Source organism: Electrophorus electricus, chromosome 2 (genome assembly GCF_013358815.1).
Source record: "Electrophorus electricus isolate fEleEle1 chromosome 2, fEleEle1.pri, whole genome shotgun sequence".
NCBI lineage: Eukaryota > Metazoa > Chordata > Actinopteri > Gymnotiformes > Gymnotidae > Electrophorus > Electrophorus electricus.
In genome coordinates, this window is record NC_049536.1 from 2,818,794 (window position 1) to 2,836,681 (window position 17,888).

Consider the following 17,888-nt stretch of genomic DNA (forward strand, 5'->3'; position numbering starts at 1 on the left):
TGATCACCACTACAGCTCTTAAAGTGTGTGGAGCAGTGAGGCAGCTCACATATGCAAACAACACATCTGTCTTTTTTACCACAGAACTAGTGTGAGTGTTTATCAGATGAATGATAAAATCTGTCCTCTTAGAGCTCTCAGTCATCCCCTCTTATGTGCTGCAGTCACTTTCACTCATGATTTTTCTACATTTAATGAGTCATGACATAACTGAGCTCATGTTGGTGTTGATGACACCTGGATCTCATGTAGTGTCTGAACACTGTTACTCATCACTGTCACTCTGCCTGTGAGCTGATACCTGTCAGATCTGCTGCAGTGCTGTGGAATTAAGAGAGGAATTAAGGCCAAACCACGTGACTCGTGAGAGGCAAGCGTTCCGTGCCAGTTCCTAGTGTATTTAGATCTTTCTTCTTGACACCTTTCCTTTTGTGGTTTGTTTTAATAAATAACTTATTTTTAATTGTATTATATTTTCCCTTTGCATCAGTTTTATTTATCTATGTAATCTCTTTCTTGTTTTACCGTCCTAACGTGATAGATCTCAGGATGTGATAAGGTTGTTATGTAATAGTCTTTTGTGAAGCATTTTAAATTGCCATTGTCTATGATGTGCTATATAAATAAACTTGCCTTGCCTTGTATCACATCCTCCCCCTCAACACCTGCAGTAGGTCCCAGCTGCAGCTGTGCAGTCTCTGTGCAGCCTGACTGAGGGAGGTTTTTGTACGACTCTCTAACACTGTGTGAAGACCATGGCATTGACCCAGTGTTCACTCTGACAGTAATAATCTCCTGCATCTTCAGTCTGGATTCCAGTGATGGTCAGAGTGAAGTCAGATCCAGATCCACTGCTTCTGAAACGAGCTGGAGTTCCTGACTGTAACTTGTGAACATGGTAAAACAGGCGTTTAGTAGCTTCTCCAGGTTTCTGCAGGTACCAGGCTAGAAGCTCATTTCCAGCATCAGTGTTCACTGGTGGACTAGATCTACAGCTGATGGTGACTGTGTCTCCTAGAAGAGCAGATTTCACTGCAGGAGTCTGAGTCACTGTCACCTGACCTCTGGATCCTGAGGAAGAAATTAATACAAAACACAAAACATTTAGCTGCACAGATACTTTAATGTGTTACTCTAAATCTGTGAATAGTGCATTTAAAATAAGAATAGTAGATCTGTGTCACATGGATAGTTCACCACAGAGGTAAAGCCATGAGTTACCTTGAGTCCAGAGGGCCAGTGTGCAGATGAAGATGGGGATCAAAGTCATGGTTGCTGTAGGTGAAGTTTCTGGGGCAGGCAGCTCTCAGTCATGAAGTGTTAAACTCACAGAACTATAAACACTCCCAGAGCACTGAAGCAGGTGCTGCACATGCAAAGTTTCCTCTCCCCTCCCTCCCAGTATGAACATTACAGCTCTAAGTGCCCCCTCTCACACTGTGGCCCAAGAATGAAACATTCTGTTTTCCCTTTTTTGATGGGCTCATGAATATTTCAATGAGCTTTGCGCTGATTGGCTGTAGTAATTTCTAACAACCAAATTAGTTATCTTCTGAGTTGTCTTGTTGATGAAAAATGAAATAAAAATTAACCTGACAGAGGAAATGACAGAATCATCTTCTATTGTAGATTTAAATAACAGCACAGGCTTCTTTGAATGAAGCACAGGAAGGAAAATAAAATGAACCTCTGTGTAAATAAGGTAGGTGGTCATTGCTATTTAGTTAGCTATGCTAGTAACTAACATCACTAATACTAGCTATTTACTTTTGATCTTGATAACAACATGAAGTAAATTAAAGTTGTCAGCTCACTATGAAACTGTATACTTAAGATTATAGGACTTAAAGCAACAAAATATGTAAAAGTATCACACAGCAGGGCTGGCTGCTTACAGGTTGTGGTTGAGATCGTGATGCCAATAAAATGCTAAATCCAAGATGGCGGCGCTGTAGCGCGCAGCGGCCACTCCAGGTCCGATAAATGGTGCTATTGTGCTACTATCTGTGGTCTCTACCACATTTTTCCTGCAACATAAACCACAAATACATGGAAACAACAGACCTCCATGTATACCACCACCATAGCCTGCTACGTTCCCCTCACACGAACTGTTCACCCTTTTGCCATCTGGAAAAAGGTACTGCAGCATCCGGTCCTGCACCTCCAGACTGTGCAACAGCTTCTTCCCATTAGACTCCTGAACTCTGGCTAACTCCAATCCCAATTCAGATTCCAAAAATGGGAACTTTATACACACACACACACACACATGCTTATACACAGTCACACACACACACACACACACACACACACATACACACACACACACACACACACACACACACACACACACACACACACACACACACACATACATACATACATATCCATACACACTCTCACACATTGTTTTGCATTGGACTAGTGCTGAAGTCAAACCTCACACAAATAAACTATGCACTCCTGTTGCAGTCTTGCACATTATCCTACTTGCTGCTAGAGTACTGTACTAAACCAGCACTGTACTCTGAACTGTTCTGGCTGCTACCGGTGACTGCTATGTTCTGTATAGCATGTCACTGACTCCTATGCACAACTCACTTTACATATTCCCAGTACTGTGTACTGGACTAAATAATTGCACTGTCTACTCATTTTGTATTTGTCCTGTCCTGTATTTATTAGTGTTTATTTAATGTTTATGACATTTTGCGCTATATTGGATTGTTTGCACTTGTGTAGCATGTTGTCTGTTGCACTGTTGTTTTGTGTTGCACCATGGTCCTGGAGGAACATTGTCTCGTTTTTGTTGTGTACTTGTATATAGCTGAAATGACAATAAAGCCTCTTTGAACTTTGAACTTTGAAATTGGAACTGCCTCTCTCTTCAGTGTCAAACACTGGGTGGAGCTGCTCCATATTGTACTGGATAGGATACGTTCTATGACTAGATGACAAAGCCCTTTTGTAAATCACTCACACATTTATATTTTTAAATGCCAAAAATGTAAATGTTTGAAAAATTCTCTGAAGTCAAATCTGCAGAGTAAACTAACACATTTAAGTTAAAGTTGTCTGGGCTGCAGTTAAATATGAAAACAACAAAGCCCATTAACAGTGTGGTTCCTTCGGAAGAGTATGACATCATCTTCACAGCCTGGAATGGTACATTTTTGTATGTAATCTGGCATTTTCATTGTTATTCCCTGTCATTGTTTTGTTCTTCACAATACCTGCAGAACTGCTGAAGGTTTGACTGTTCCGGTCCATGGTAATAGCACTTTGGCTAGAATGTGGGCTGGTTTATACAAGTTTTAGGGGAATGAATATTAATGAGTCAAGACTTTTGTGAAATATTCTAGGATTTTGGAACTGGCTCATTTTACCGCCTTGTTTGTCTTATATGCGATTTGCATTTGAAACAGGAGTAAACAGTGTTTGAGGTTCACAGTATATCAGGTCCACGTACCAAACTCTCCTTATTCAACTTTTCCATTCCACTAAGACTGTCCATAGTAGACAGCAAGTCTCTCTACTCTACACAGGCTGCTACTCATCTGCTCTTCCATGGTGAGATCTTCTCTGCCCATAGCAGGTTACATCCCTGTAACAACATTGACCCAGAGTCACTGTGAAGATCCAACTGCAGTTTATTATAAAACGAGCCCTACATGAATGATTAGGCAAACTGTGCAAGAAGCATGAGGGCTGCATGACAGTACCTCCATAATCCAGGCTTACTGAGACCCTCCCAGCTCATTTTGGACATTTTGGGTTCCACAAAAGAAGATGATATTAAGTCCTCCTTAGTTACTCTACCAACTTCAGCTTTGACACAAAACTGCTCTGTGGTAAGATGAAGCTGAAGCTTAGCTCAGTTTGATCTGTTCTGTTGGACAGACCCTGTGATGTCATGAGTTTGCCAGCTGGAACAATGATCAAAACAATGTACAAGCACAGTTAAATAAATTGAAATGAACCTAGCAAATCCCATTTATTTTGCTAAAATGCATATTACAGTCTATTGAGCTATTAGCCTATCGACTTTTAGATAACAAATATTTTGAAAATGTTTGGTTTTCTGTTGTTAATGTTATGGATAAGTAAATGGACACATAATATCACCCAAACAGAATCTTATTTAGTTTATTAATTTTAGTAAAATGCAGCTTTGTCTACTTCTGAATATATCCATAGTAAAGGTTAGAATGTACTAGGCATAGTTAGCTGTATATAGTAGTTTAAGCTCACGTTTACACCTTTGGGCCTTTCTGTATATGAATAAACATGGTAGTAAATACAAGGAGTCCTGGCTGTTGATTCTCCCAATGCACAGACCTCAGATGATAGAGAACACACTAATTTAAAGAAATGATCTTTTACTGTATATCACAGGCTGATCTTCAATGGGCAAAATAAATATGTAGTTGTCATTGCTCACTCAAAACTAAACATGGAGAAGCTTACCTCTGTTTTAACTACATGATCAGCAGGCTTTTCTAATGAGGTATTTATTATTTCTTCTTGTTTGTTTCAGTGTTGTGCAATGTGACCTGTGCTATTTCTGTGCAATACTTTGTAGGACATATTGTAAACACAGACATATAAATCAGAAAAACTCTGTATAATTGGCCAGTTGTGGGTAAATGTCTGATGTGTTTTGTAAATCTGCATCTTCATTGAGTTTTTTTCACATTTGGATATCACTGGGTCTCTGTTTCTGAGAAGAAGATGAGTAATGTATGACAACGGCAATTCCTCCCTCAGGACACCTGGCTCTTCATCTGTCTCTGGGCTGATTGGAGATCAGTGGATTGGGTGAGTTCAGGAGTGTCACTCTGATGAGCTTCACCTGGGTCTCATTAGCTCTGTTTTGGGAGCTGTCCAGGGTCCTGAAACACCTTGAGTTCCATGTTGCTGAAACAAATGTTTCGACCCTGTTTAGGTAGAGTCAATGACAGAAATGAAAAAATGATGAATTGGGGTTAAATGGCAAATAAACCACAATAAACAAAAATGTACCGACCGCATTTACATGTATGTTTTTACGCATCAAAGCTGCATGTGCAGCATTTGAACATATACACAAGGAATAGGATCCAATTGCAAGAGGTTTTAATTGTGAAATCAAACAGATCCATGGGGGTCAGGCAGGTATTCATGGTCAAGCTGTTCTAAGGTTGGTAACATGGGGCAGAATCCAGGGGGTGTCTCCAAGGGTCAGGCAGGAGATGAGGTCTATAAAACAGGCAGAAGTAGGAAACCAGGAAGACAAACAAGATGCTAGAATGCTCTGTATGCTCCATGGAGTAGCAATACTTTACGATGTGAATGCAGGGGAGGGAAGCTTATAAAGGAGGCAGTAATGAGGAAAATGAGGATCAGGTTCATGCTAGAACTCTGGTGAATCATTCGGGGGGAGTGTGCATGGCAGTGCAGGGCTGTGTGTGGTTCCTGGGGTTCGTAACAGTACCCCCCACTTGACATGCAGCTCCAGACATGCTAGAACGGGGAGTCCTGGGTCTACAATGGCCCTGAGGGCCTGGAAGATCTGGGTGAGCAGCATGGAAGTCAGCTAGTAAAGAGGAATCCAGGATGTCACCCCTGGGAACCCATGATTATTCCTCAGGTCCATAATGCTCCCAGTCGACGAAATACTAAAGGGTTCCATCACATCTCCGGGAATCAAACAACTCACGGACAGCATAGGCTGGCTCCGTATCGATCTACACTGGGGCAGGAGGGTTTGTGGCTGCGGACACAGGATTATAATGCACAGGCTTCAACAGGGACACATGAAAGGTGGAATTCATTTGGTACCTTGTGGGAAGCTGCAGCTTGTAGGATACAGGGTTGACCTGCCGGAGTACCCTGAATGGACCGATGTACCAGTTTCCTACTGGGTAGTCCGAGTCACGACCCAGACCCTCTGTCTGACCAGATTGTTGTTGAAGGGTAGAATTATGGTGGTGATTTGCAAATTCTTGTCAGGTGTGCAATGCCCTCTGTAAGTGGACATAGGTGACCTCCCATGTCTGAGGGCTCTGTTGGAACTACTGATCTAAAGCCTGTATGTCAGTAGGGGAGTCATCCCATGGCAAAAGGGCTGGCTGATAATTGTAGACACACTGGAAAGGAGTGAGCCAAGTGGAAGAGTGAGTGAGTGAATTGTGAGTGTATTCCACCCAGGGGAGGTATTTGTGTGAGTCAGTTTGGGAGGCACATTACTGGCGAAGGAACCTTCCAACCTTTTGGTTCACACATTCGACCTCCCCATTAGACTTGGGAATGGTGACCAGAGGAGAGTTTTGTAGAAAGTTAGCCATAACTATGAATCTGTCTCCATACCTGTGATGTAAATTGGGAACCACGATCAGATAATATTGCCTCTGGTAGACCAAATATGCAAAATAAATAAGTGAAAAATGGCATCAGCTGTTTCTAAGGTTGTAGGCAAATGGGGAAAAAGAATGAGATGACATATTTTGGAAAACCTGTCTACCACTACCATTATGACCAAGTATCCCTCAGATGCACGCAAGTCTGTGATGAAGTCCACTGCGATGTGGATCCAGGGGTGTTGTGGCACAGGCAAGGGCTGTAACTCTCCAGCAGGGAGAGTGCAAGGTATGAGTGACTGGGCACAGACCACACAAGACATTATATAATCACGCATGTTGTCAGGAAGGGAAGGCCCATTGCATAAAGTCATATGAGCCCATTCTAGTAATGTTCCTCTGACGGAAGCTGGAATGTATTGCTTGTCGGGGGGCATCCCTCTGGGATATGTCCATCCTTCAGAGCAACCTCCAGGTCATCTTATACAACCCACCGTATAGGAGCTAGGAAGCAGCTGTCAGGCAGGATGGGTTCTGGATTCTGGTTGGTCTCTCCCTTGTCATAGATGTGTAACAAAGCATCAGCCTTCTGATTCTTGGAACCAGGTCTGTATAAAACTGAAGCGAAACCAGGAGAAGAACAATGACCACCTGGCTTGTCTTGGGTTGAGTCGTCGAGCTGACTGTAGCTACTCTAGCTTTTGATGGTCGGTGTACACCAAGCAGTGTTTCCATTGTTCTAGGGCAAGTGTGACCACGAGAAGTTGCCGGTTTCCTACATCATAGTTCTTCTCAGCTGGTTGTAGTTTCTTGGAGTAGAATGCACAGGATTATATACGAGGTGGTGTGCCTTATCTCTGTGACAGGACAGCTCCCACTCCTACATCTGAAGCATCAACCTCCACTATTAAGGGAAGAGAAGGGTTGGGCTGACGGAGTAAAGGTGCCATAACAAAGTCCCCCTTTAAAGTCAGGAAGGCCTGATCCACAGCCATGGTCTACTGAAGCTTCTGTTTATCTTGTTTCTTGAGGAGGTCAGTAAGGGGAGCTGCAATGTCACCAAATCATGTTGGCGAAACCCAAGAATCAAGTTCAAGTTCAAGTTCAATTTCAAGTTCGGTTTATTCGTCACATATATAGTCATACACAGTATAACACGCAGTGAAATGGTGGAGAGTGCTCTGTCCAAACTGAGGAAGAGAACCAGGGGTGCATAGAGAAAAAAATATATATATACAGATAAATATATATATTCTATGTATGTACAAAATATATTAACAATGTATGTACAATATATGTATATTATGATTATATACACAATGTACAATGTATATGGTTGGGTATATATGTACACAATCTACAGAATGTACAGATCCATTTTGTATAATACCATATCTACAGTTGTTGTGTATCATACAGTTGTTGTGTATCATACAGTTGTTGTGAATCATTGCAACTCCTTGATGGTGGAGGGTTTAAGCCAATTCTGGACTGCAGTCACTTTATCCGGATCCATGGAGAGAACTCCTGGTTTGATGGTACACCCTAGAAAGGTGACGCAGTCCCTGTCGAACTCGCACTTCTTGGCCTTAGTATACAGGTGATGTTGTCTAAGACGTTCCAGGGCAGCCGTTACATGATCAACATGCTCCGCTTTAGACTGAGAAAACACCTGGATGTCATCTATGTACACAATCATGAATTTGCCTACCATATCCTGAAAGACTTCATCCATGAAAGCCTAAAAAACTGAGGGACTATTAGACAACCCACAAGGCATTACTAGGTGGCCACATGTTGTTATGAAGGCTGTCTTCCACTCATCATGTAAGCACTATGCAAGTCCAATTTGGGGAAGATTGTAGCTCCTAGCGGGCGTTCATGCATCAAAGTAATAAGGAGGAGTGGGTAGGAGTACTTGATGGTCACTTCATTTAGGGCCCGGTACTCAATGCATGGCCTTAATCGCACTCCTTTTCTCTACGAAGAAGAAACCAGCATCAACTGGAGAGGTGGCAGGACAAACGAAGCCATGTTGCAGGGCCTCCGCAACAAACGCCTCCATAGCTGCCTCCTCAGGCTGGGAAAGTGGGTAGGTTTAGCTCTCTTTGTGGTAGGGAAGCCCCAGGAAGGATTTCCACTGCACAGTCCCAAGCTCGATGAGATGGGGGTTCAGTGGCCTTAACCTTACTGAATACACCCGAGAAGAGCCTATAGAGCAGAGGGATAGATTGGAGTGATGTGGTATCTGGGCTCTTGACAGTAGTGGAGAAGACTGGCAAAGACATGCAGTTCTGAAAGCAGTGCTTACTCCATGACTGCAGTTCAGCAGTAGACCAAGAGATACTAGGGTCATGGGTAGACAACCAGGGAAAGCCCAATATAATGGAGTCATGGGACATGGATAAAAGCAAAAATTGGATTGACTCACAGTGAGATAGGCTGATCTTAAGTGTGACTGGGACAGTTTTGTATGTGACTACACCTTCTCCTATGGGTTGGCCATTAAGGGAATTAACATGTAGCGGGAGATCTTAGGCAATTTTAGGAATCCCTAAAATTGCGTTAGATCTCCTGCTAAATGTTAATTAGTTGTATAGCTAACCCGACCTCCGAAAAATTCCCAGCTGCTCCAGAATCCACCAAGGCAGAGAGAGAAACTCTGTTACCATTGAAAGACAGAACTACAAGTAGTGTAAGCTGTCGATTAATATACAGTAAAGAAGACATTCTTATGTGTGTGCTAAATGTAGAAGTCTTCTCGTTCTCTTGACGGGGATGGACAGGGCAGCGATTGCGGAAGTGACCATTAGCGCCACAGTACAGGCAGAAACCACTGGAGAATCATCTAGCTCGTTCCCAGGGGGTGAGGCATGAGCAACCCACTTGCATCGGCTTGGGGACTTCACTGGACGTGTCTCCCTGGGTCTATGCCTCTATTGTAGCGAGAAGGGTCATTTCCACGTATGAGGTCCCAAACTACCCAGGAGGAGGGAGGCAAGGAGTACAACACCATTAAGAACTTCTGTATTCTTCTTTAAACATAACCAGCTTACTTTGCCTTTGTTAGTGTCATGGGAGGAACGGTCGGAGGCTTTTACAGCCCTCGTGGATTCTGTTGCTGTCAGACAAATCAGGAAGTGGGAAGATTCCTCAGACAGTATTGAAGCACACATTCTGACTGGTCCCAATACTTACCGTGAGCAGAGTATGCACGCAATTCCCTTGAACATAACTGATCTACATGACTGACTCCTTTGCAGTGTGCCTTTGGTTTTCAGCTGGCCTTCTTCACCTGGGACAATGCCCCTACAGACCTTCCTACACTGGACTTCCTGCATTCCATTACAACACGGCATCTCAACAGAGGTTCGCCAACTGTCACCGTCGGCCCGCACCGACGTTCCATCCCAATCAGAAGGTGTGGATATCCACTTGGGGCATGACGAAGGGGCCCTCTTGTCGAAAATTGAGTCCATGCTACGTTGGTCCCTTCAAGGTGCTCAGGAGAGTCAACTCAGTCTCCTATAGAGTACAGCTCCCTTCTAAATACTGCATTAACTCCACGTTTCACATCTCGTCACTCAAGCCGGTACACTATAGCCCCTTCTTGGTGGACCCTGCCCCTGTTGCCCTGCCGGCTCTTCTGGAAGTGGAGGGTCAGCCTGCATATTTGGTACGTGAGATCCTGGATTCTCACAGATTCTAGGGTCGGTTGCAGTACCTCATTGACTGGGAGGGGTATGGACTGGAGAAGAGGTCATGAGAACCGCCAGGGAGTATACTGGACCATTCACTCCTCACTGAGTTCCACTCCTCTCTCTCGGATTGCCCAGTCCTAGCTGTCGGGGTTGGCCGAGGGGAGCTCGGGGTCGATCGTCTGAAGCCGCCCATCGGGCGGGGATGGGGGAGCTCTCTGACAGCATCGTTCCAACCCAGTAGCCTTTCCCTGTCCGGACTTAGGTCACCCTTGTCTGAGTACTGATAAGCAACACCTGTCTCTCATTCTAGCTCACTTTATAACATCCCAGATTCCCCCCTCAAACTTGCAAAGTATTGTTTTGATTCCTCTAGACCTTTTAGCAGCCTTCGAAACAGTGAACCACAACATTCTCCTCTCTGTTCTCTCCAGGCTTGGTGTGACTGGCTCTGCTTGGAGATGGTTTCAGTCCTATCTGGCGGGACGGTCCTATCAGGTGACATGGAGAGGATCTACATCCAAGCCATCTAGTCTCTCCACTGGTGTTCCACAAGGCTCAGTATTAGGCCCCCTTCTCTTCTCTTTGTATACTCATTCTCTTGGTGATGTAATATCTTCTCATGGTTTCTCCTAACACTGCTATGCTGATGACACTCAATTATTTCTTTCTTTTCCACCCTCTGACATGCAGGTCTCCAGACGTATCTCGGCATGCTTGACTGACATTGCATCATGGATGACAGCCCACCACTTGAAGCTCAACCCCAGTAAAACCGAGCTTCTGTTCATCCCAACTCCCAACCCTTACCATGACCTCACAGTTTCCTTCGAGAACTCCCTGGTATCACCATTCGAAGCTGCCCGTAGCCTGGGCGTAACTTTGGACAACCAGTTGTCATTCTCAACTCATGTTTCTAATCTAACACGGTCTTGCAGATTCCTCCTTTGCAACATATGAAGGATTGGGACTTTGTTAAGTATCTTCCTATATCATAACCGTTGCTAAGTTCTTATAGACCTTTAAATTTATACCGATGGAAAGTTCCTTAAGTGTCGTTCAGTAGTAAAATCATATATGTTTCAGAAATATCTCTCCACAAGCCTTCATCTGCATGCTGGGTTTATTTTAAAAGGCAGAAATATCGGTGGCTCACTGGAGCTTATCGGTGCAGTTCACTCATACTGTAATACTCGCATACTGAAGATCAAAATATTGGCTGTTACAAATAATCAAAATCTTATATTATACATCTAGAACACAATTTATATATGTCTTTAGATAAATTATCTTGACTTTGATGTTGCATTAAATGCTGTGTTTTTAGTGTACAAAAATATGAAAAATATCTCCTAAAACACATTTTTGTAACCAATTGCTATGATTCTACAGTGTCTACATGTATCTAATGCATAAACAATAACGATTTAAGTCTGAAATAGTTTAAAGGGGTCACTGAATCCACTTTACACGCTCACTTCGCGGCACAAAACTCTCAGTTGGATGTAAATAACTTTCTCCTTATTTAAAATTAGTTTCTGTCTTTATTTTTCTATCTTTATTTATCTTTATTTCTAATTGTATATTTTATGTATGTAGTATCTTTGATAACTTCTTTCATTACAAAAAAGAAAAGAAAAACAAGCATCTTTGGGGTTGTATCGTTCCCTAACTCTGAAGCTAAACTATGGCACTGTAAAGAGAGGAGACGGTAGTGTGTTTAGAGCAGGTTTATGTACGGACCTTAAACAAAGTTATCAGTGGGGACCACGGTGTAAGCAGTTTGGTGGAGCTGGTGAGGTTCTTGGTTGGTGAGGATATAGCATGTGTTCTCTCTCTTCCAAGGAAAGGCCAGGAGTACTGGATGGGTCCGTCCAAAGCCCAGGAGGTGGACTACCTCGAGGGCTCTCCTTGGGTGGCAGGCAACAGGAGGATCATAGTTTGGAGCAGCACGTCTGGATCCAGAGCAGACGTGCCCTTCTGCATGTCCAGTAGGGCAAAGAACATTCCCCAGCACCGGAGTTTTCTGTGGTTCCTGTCTCTCATGTGTCTACAGGCATGTCTATTTGTTGTGTGTACTCATGCCTTTTGTGTGTCTACAGGTGCATGGGCACATTGTGTGGAGCATAACTGGACTGCCCTGGTAGAGGCATGGACTTCGCCCTTTCCCCCTCAAGTACTGAGGTCTCCCTTGCTGGCAGCTCCTAGCCTGCCTTGGGTTGGGTGGGCATCAGGCTTTGCCATTTGTTGTATGTGTTTTTTGTACATTATGTGTGTGCGGTAGACTGGGGTTCACAGTCCTGGGAAGGAGGCGTTGGGAGCCACGTCTCCCCACTAATCCTCTCCCCACTAATCATGTGGTACAGCAGATTGCATACAGTGGGACTTAATCCTCTTGTTAGTAACCACGCCTTTGTACTTGCCACACACCTGCACGTGGTTTAGTCTGCTAGTGTCTGTGTGTACTTAAAACACTGTGGGAGGGTGCTTCGTTGTCAGTTATTGATCATGTTCATGTTAGTGTTAATATTCACAATATTCATGTTGCCTGTGTTAATGTTAGTCGTATGTGTATTCATGTTCACCGTTTATGTGAGTGCCTTTGTCTTCTATCTTTTTCAAGAAATGTCTGTCTCTGTCGAGGGAGTCTGTATGTCCTGCTCCTTGCCCAGCAGACTTATTGTGCACAAATCCTCAGGATCACACTGTTTAAGTGTGCATGCAGGACAGATTTGAATATCTCAATATATGACACTGAATTATTTCTTTCTTTTCCATGCTCTGACAGGCAGGTCTCCAGACGTATCTCAGCATGCTTGACTGACATCGCGTCTTGGATGGATGCCAGCCCACCACTTCAAGCTCAACCCCAGCAAAACCGAGTTTCTGTTCATCCCAGGTACTCCCAACCCTTACCATGACCTCACTTTGTCCTTTGAGAACTCTCTAATATCACCACCCAAAGCTGCCCGTAGCCTGGGCGTAACTTTGGACAACAAGTTGTCATTCTCTACTCATGTTTCTAATCTAACCCGGTCTTGCAGATTCCTCATTTGTAACATATGAAGGATTCGACCCTTTCTCTTGCAGGAAGCTACCCTGGTGCTTGTCCAGAATGCAGCAGCATGACTGCTCTTCAATCTTCCGAAGTTCACACGTTACTCTACTGCTGCGCTCCCTTCATTGGCTCCCTGTTGCTGCACGCATCAGATTTAAAACCTTGATGCTTGCCTACAAAGCCAAAAATGGATCAGCCCCTTCATACATGAGGTCAATGGTCAAAGCCCGATCCGTACCTCGAGTACTTCGAACCTCAAGTACGGCTCGGCTTGATGACAAGCATCGAGTCCTGGCTCCAAGATCGTGGAATGAACTCCCATTTGCTGTCCAGACAGCAGAGTCCCTTGCAGTCTTCAGATGCCGACTGAAGACCCATCTATTTGCAGAATGTTTAAAGGACAACTGACAGTGCTCCCTTATTGACTGACTAATTTAGTGCTTATTGCAGGGCACTGTTTATGTTGTTTAACAAACTCGAGCACTTATTGTTTTAGCACTTATCATTGTCTAAGATAGACTATATGTATTTTGCACTTCCAGGTATCAGCATTCATCCCTGTATTCTACAGTATTCTAGTTCATTGGTCTGTTTAATTCTAACCTACTGTACTGTAATTGGATATATTCTATGAGTAAACGACAAAGCACTTTTCTAAGTTGCTCTGGATAAGAGTGTCTGCTAAATGCTGTAAATGTAAATTTACTTTTTCTATAAATAGCTTTTCTATAAATTATTTTAATGCCCTACTGTTTCCATTATTACAGTAGGAGCTGACTGATTTAGTGGGGAGTTTATCTCCTCTGGATGGTGGAATCCCTTCAATCTGTGCTGTTTGTAGATTTATGAGCATTTGCTGTGCATATGTGGTCCTGCAATAGGATTAATCTACCCCACATGGTCAGCCTCAGTATTGCACCATGGGTTGCCTGTTTCCTTATCCTGTGGCAGACAATTCTCACTAAATTGAAAGGTTCGAAAAGGTTTTATTGTTATTTCAGCTATATACAAGTACACAGCAAAAACGAAACAATGTTCCTCCAGGACCATGGTGCAACACAACAAATACAACAGACAGCACACTACATGAATGCAAACAATACAATACAGTGCAATAATGTCATACAATAAATAAATACAGGACAGGACCAATACACAATGAACAGTGCATTTATTTTGACCTGTATGCAATATTGGGAATATGTAAAGTGGGTTGTGCATAGGAGTCAGTGACATGCTATACTGAACATAGCAGTCACGGGTAGCAGCCAGAACAGTTCAGAGTACAATGCTGGTTTAGGACAGTACTCTAGCAGCAAGTAGGAACAATGTGCAAGAAATGTGTGAATTTATAATTAATTTAAAAATAAAAATGTTGATATCCATAAGACCTTTGCTTGCATAGTTAATGTTGGTTTAAAAATTTAATTTGTAAGTGTTTTTATTAATTGTTTGATATTTTCACATTTTTATGCAGAGCCAAATAAAATTCATTCATTTCTTCAACTTTAATAAAATAAATTTTTCATGTTTCAATTATATTCCTTTTTTCTTAGCATAGCACTTTCCCTGTGCTGAAATTCCCAGGGTGGTATAGTCAGCTACACTTCAACAGTAATTCTAGATTTTCACACTGTCTGTCCCATCATCACCGTAAATGACCCAGAAATTCAGTTGTCAAGACTTTAAGTGAACTCTTTTATTCTAAAAAGAGGGAAGAATTAAATTCACATACCAGTTGCTGTCTGGACAGTTTAACACAGTATTTCCTCAGCAGCTTTTCCAGGATCTCCAGGCTAAAAACAGCAGTAAAATGATTAAAAGAATCAAGAGTAACTCAGACCAGTTCACTAGGTAGTGATCACCTGTCCTTATACACCACAGTGATGTGTTCATATATTACTGCCTTTGTCCAGAACCTGAGTGTAGAAGCAGGATGTTATCAGGGGTTGGTTTAAAGGAAAGACATTAACCTGCTACATATGTAGAGATGTAAGTATCTATTACACAGTGATGACAGTTTAAAAGATCAAACAGTTCAGTACTGTAGTAATTTGGAGTTGATGAGTTGAGTGCAGATTTAGCAGCTGTGCAGCTGATCTCAGATCAGTTTGTGTTTGAGTCAGAGCAGTTCCTCTACAGCTGAGGGAGGTTTTTGTACAGCACTCTAACACTGTGTGAACCAGCTGTAACCCTGCTGACAGTAGTAATCTCCTGCATCTTCAGCCTGGACTCCAGTGATTTTTAGAGTAAATTCTGTACCATATCCACTACCACTGAAACGATCTGGAATCCCAGACTGACGGGTAGATGCATCATATATCAGGAGTTTAGGAGCTTCTCCAGGTTTCTGTAGGTACCAGTGGAGGTTACTGCCAACACTCTCACTGGCCTGTTGGTGTCATTAAACATCAGGTACATCCATTATAATCAACAAGAAAATGTTGTTATTGTTATAACTATAGTGTTTTATCTTTACCTGCTCAAAAAAAAAGGTGGGTGAAGTGTAGGAGCTTCTCCAGATTTCCTACGCAGTTGTAGCTCATAGAATTGTATATGCAATGTGTTCAGAAGTGAGTGAGTGGTGTGTTGTGCTGTATCACATCCTCCCTCTCAACACCTGCAGTGGGTCCCAGCTGCAGCAGTGCAGTCTCTGTGCAGTCTGACTGAGGGAGGTTTTGTACGACTCTCTAACAGTGTGTACGGTGAGGTTTTGAAAGTGTTGTAATGATCCATTAGACAGTAGTAATCTCCTGCATGGTCAGTCTGGACTCCTCTGATGGTCAGAGTGAAGTCAGATCCAGATCCACTACCACTGAAATGAGCTGGAGTTCCTGACTGCAAGTTAGTAGCCCAGTAGATCAGGCGTTTAGGAGCTTCTCCAGGTTTCTGATGAAACCAGTACACACAATAAAACCTGCTGTTACAGTCATTGTCAACTGCAGTGTTACTGTTACAGTTGATGGTGATTGTGTCTCCTGGAAGAGCAGATTTCTCTGCAGGGGTCTGAGTCACAGTTGCCTGACCTCTGCATTCTGGAAAAAAGAAAATATATGGAGAAAACAGAATAAGATCAGAGGTAAAGGGAAAACATTTATAATGTATTGAATTTAAACGGTTTAATTTAAATCATCCCATTAACTAAAATCCTACGTTGAGTCCAGAGGGCCAGTGTGCAGATGAAGATGGTGCTCAAAGTCATGGTTGCTGTGAGTGAACTTGCTGGAGCAGGCAGCTCTCAGTCATGAAGTGTTAAACTCACAGGACTTTAAACACTCCCAGACTACTGAAGCATGTACTGACAATGCAAAGTGGCCTCTCTGTATTAATACACATCTACCAAATACTCACTGTGGCCTCTTTGTATTAATGCACATCTACCAAATACTCTGTATGGCAATGCCTCCACTAAATATTGAACTTAACTTTTTTAAATTTACAGAGAGATGGGAAAAGTAATTGAACAATTAAAAAATGTTAATTATGAATTTTAATTATCCATTAACTTTAATAATTATTGTCCATTTGAAATACTATTGACATATAGCTGAGATAGGTGTGTATGTGTGTGTGTGAGCATGGGGTCAATGTAGTGTGAAAGAGGCTTCACTGTGACTGTAATGGATCAAAGAAACTCAGATGCTCACGGACTGAGTTTATCGATATCACTTTACTAAAAGCGGAGCAAGTCCAGGACAAAAACAGTACAAAGGTCAAAGTCCCAATATAGTGGCCAGAGCAACGCAGATGTTTCAAAAGGGCAATCAGGAACAGGCACAGGACGAAACCACACAGGTAGGAAATATGTGTCTCACAATCAGGGATTATACAAAAAAAAAAAATTAAAAAAACTCTCTGGGATGAGTACATGGAAATAGCAGTCCAGAGTAAATGCTGAGTATGCATACTAGGAGAGACAAAACTTCACAGTGAAGAAAGGTTCTGAACCTGTGAACCTCTCTGTCTCTGTCTCCCTCTCTCTCTGTCTCTCTCTCTCTCTGTCTCTCTCTCTCTCTCTCTCTTTCTCTCTCTGTCTCTCTCTCTCTGTCTTTCTCTCTCTGTCTCTCTCTCTCTCTCTCTGTCTCTCTCTCTGTCTCTCTGTCTTTCTCTCTCTGTCTCTGTCTCTCTCTCTCTCTCTCTGTCTCTCTGTCTCTGTCTGTCTCTCTCTCTCTCTCTCTGTCTTTCTCGCTCTCTCTCTCTCTCTCTCTGTCTCTCTCTCTCTCTGTCTGTCTCTGTCTCTCTCTGTCTCTCTCTCTGTCTTTCTCTCTGTCTTTCTCTCTAAATATCTCTCTCTGTCTCTCTCTCCCTCTCTCTCTCTCTCTCTCTCTCTCTCTCTCTCTCTATCTATCTATTTATATTGAGCTCCTTTTTTTCTCTCTCTTTCTCTGTTTTACTGCCTAAAATGATGTTTTACTGCACACATGTTTTGCATATAGCTGGGTGGGGAGATTAGTTTCACTTCTCCATTTGTAATCTGAACATTGTTACTTTATGTACACCATGTGCAGATGAATTAAGTGAATTTCTCAATTAAGTAAATTTTGATCATGACTAAAAATAATATTTAACAAATCAATGAATGAATGAACGAACAGTTTCTGTCCAAAGCTTCTGTGCATTTTAGTGTGAGTTTGGAGGATATTTCTATTATTACATTATTTCACTGACATCACTGTCTCACACGCTCCACCTGCAGATCAACTGCTTATAGGTCAGCAAAAGCCTCCACTTCTACATCTTTGGGAGTTCAATTTAATTGTAAATGCTTTAATAATCTTGTGTCCTCAGTGT

The 17,888-nt window shown here is 42.6% G+C and overlaps 1 long non-coding RNA gene across 3 annotated transcripts; it reads right to left on the reverse strand.

The window, feature by feature from the left end:
• Window positions 1-4,836: 4,836 nt before the first annotated feature.
• Window positions 4,837-16,289, reverse strand: LOC113588556. Of its 3 annotated transcripts, none has more exons than XR_004775714.1 (3): window positions 16,251-16,289; window positions 14,833-16,132; window positions 4,837-4,940 (listed from the first exon to the last, which is right to left on the reverse strand). It is a non-coding gene; the product is annotated as an uncharacterized LOC113588556 (long non-coding RNA). The 3 variants fall into 3 exon arrangements; XR_004775716.1 differs by lacking the exon at window positions 4,837-4,940 and having other exon boundaries at window positions 14,584-15,489; window positions 15,718-16,132; XR_004775715.1 differs by lacking the exon at window positions 4,837-4,940 and having other exon boundaries at window positions 14,584-15,489; window positions 15,577-16,132.
• Between the last annotated feature and the right edge of the window lie 1,599 nt (window positions 16,290-17,888).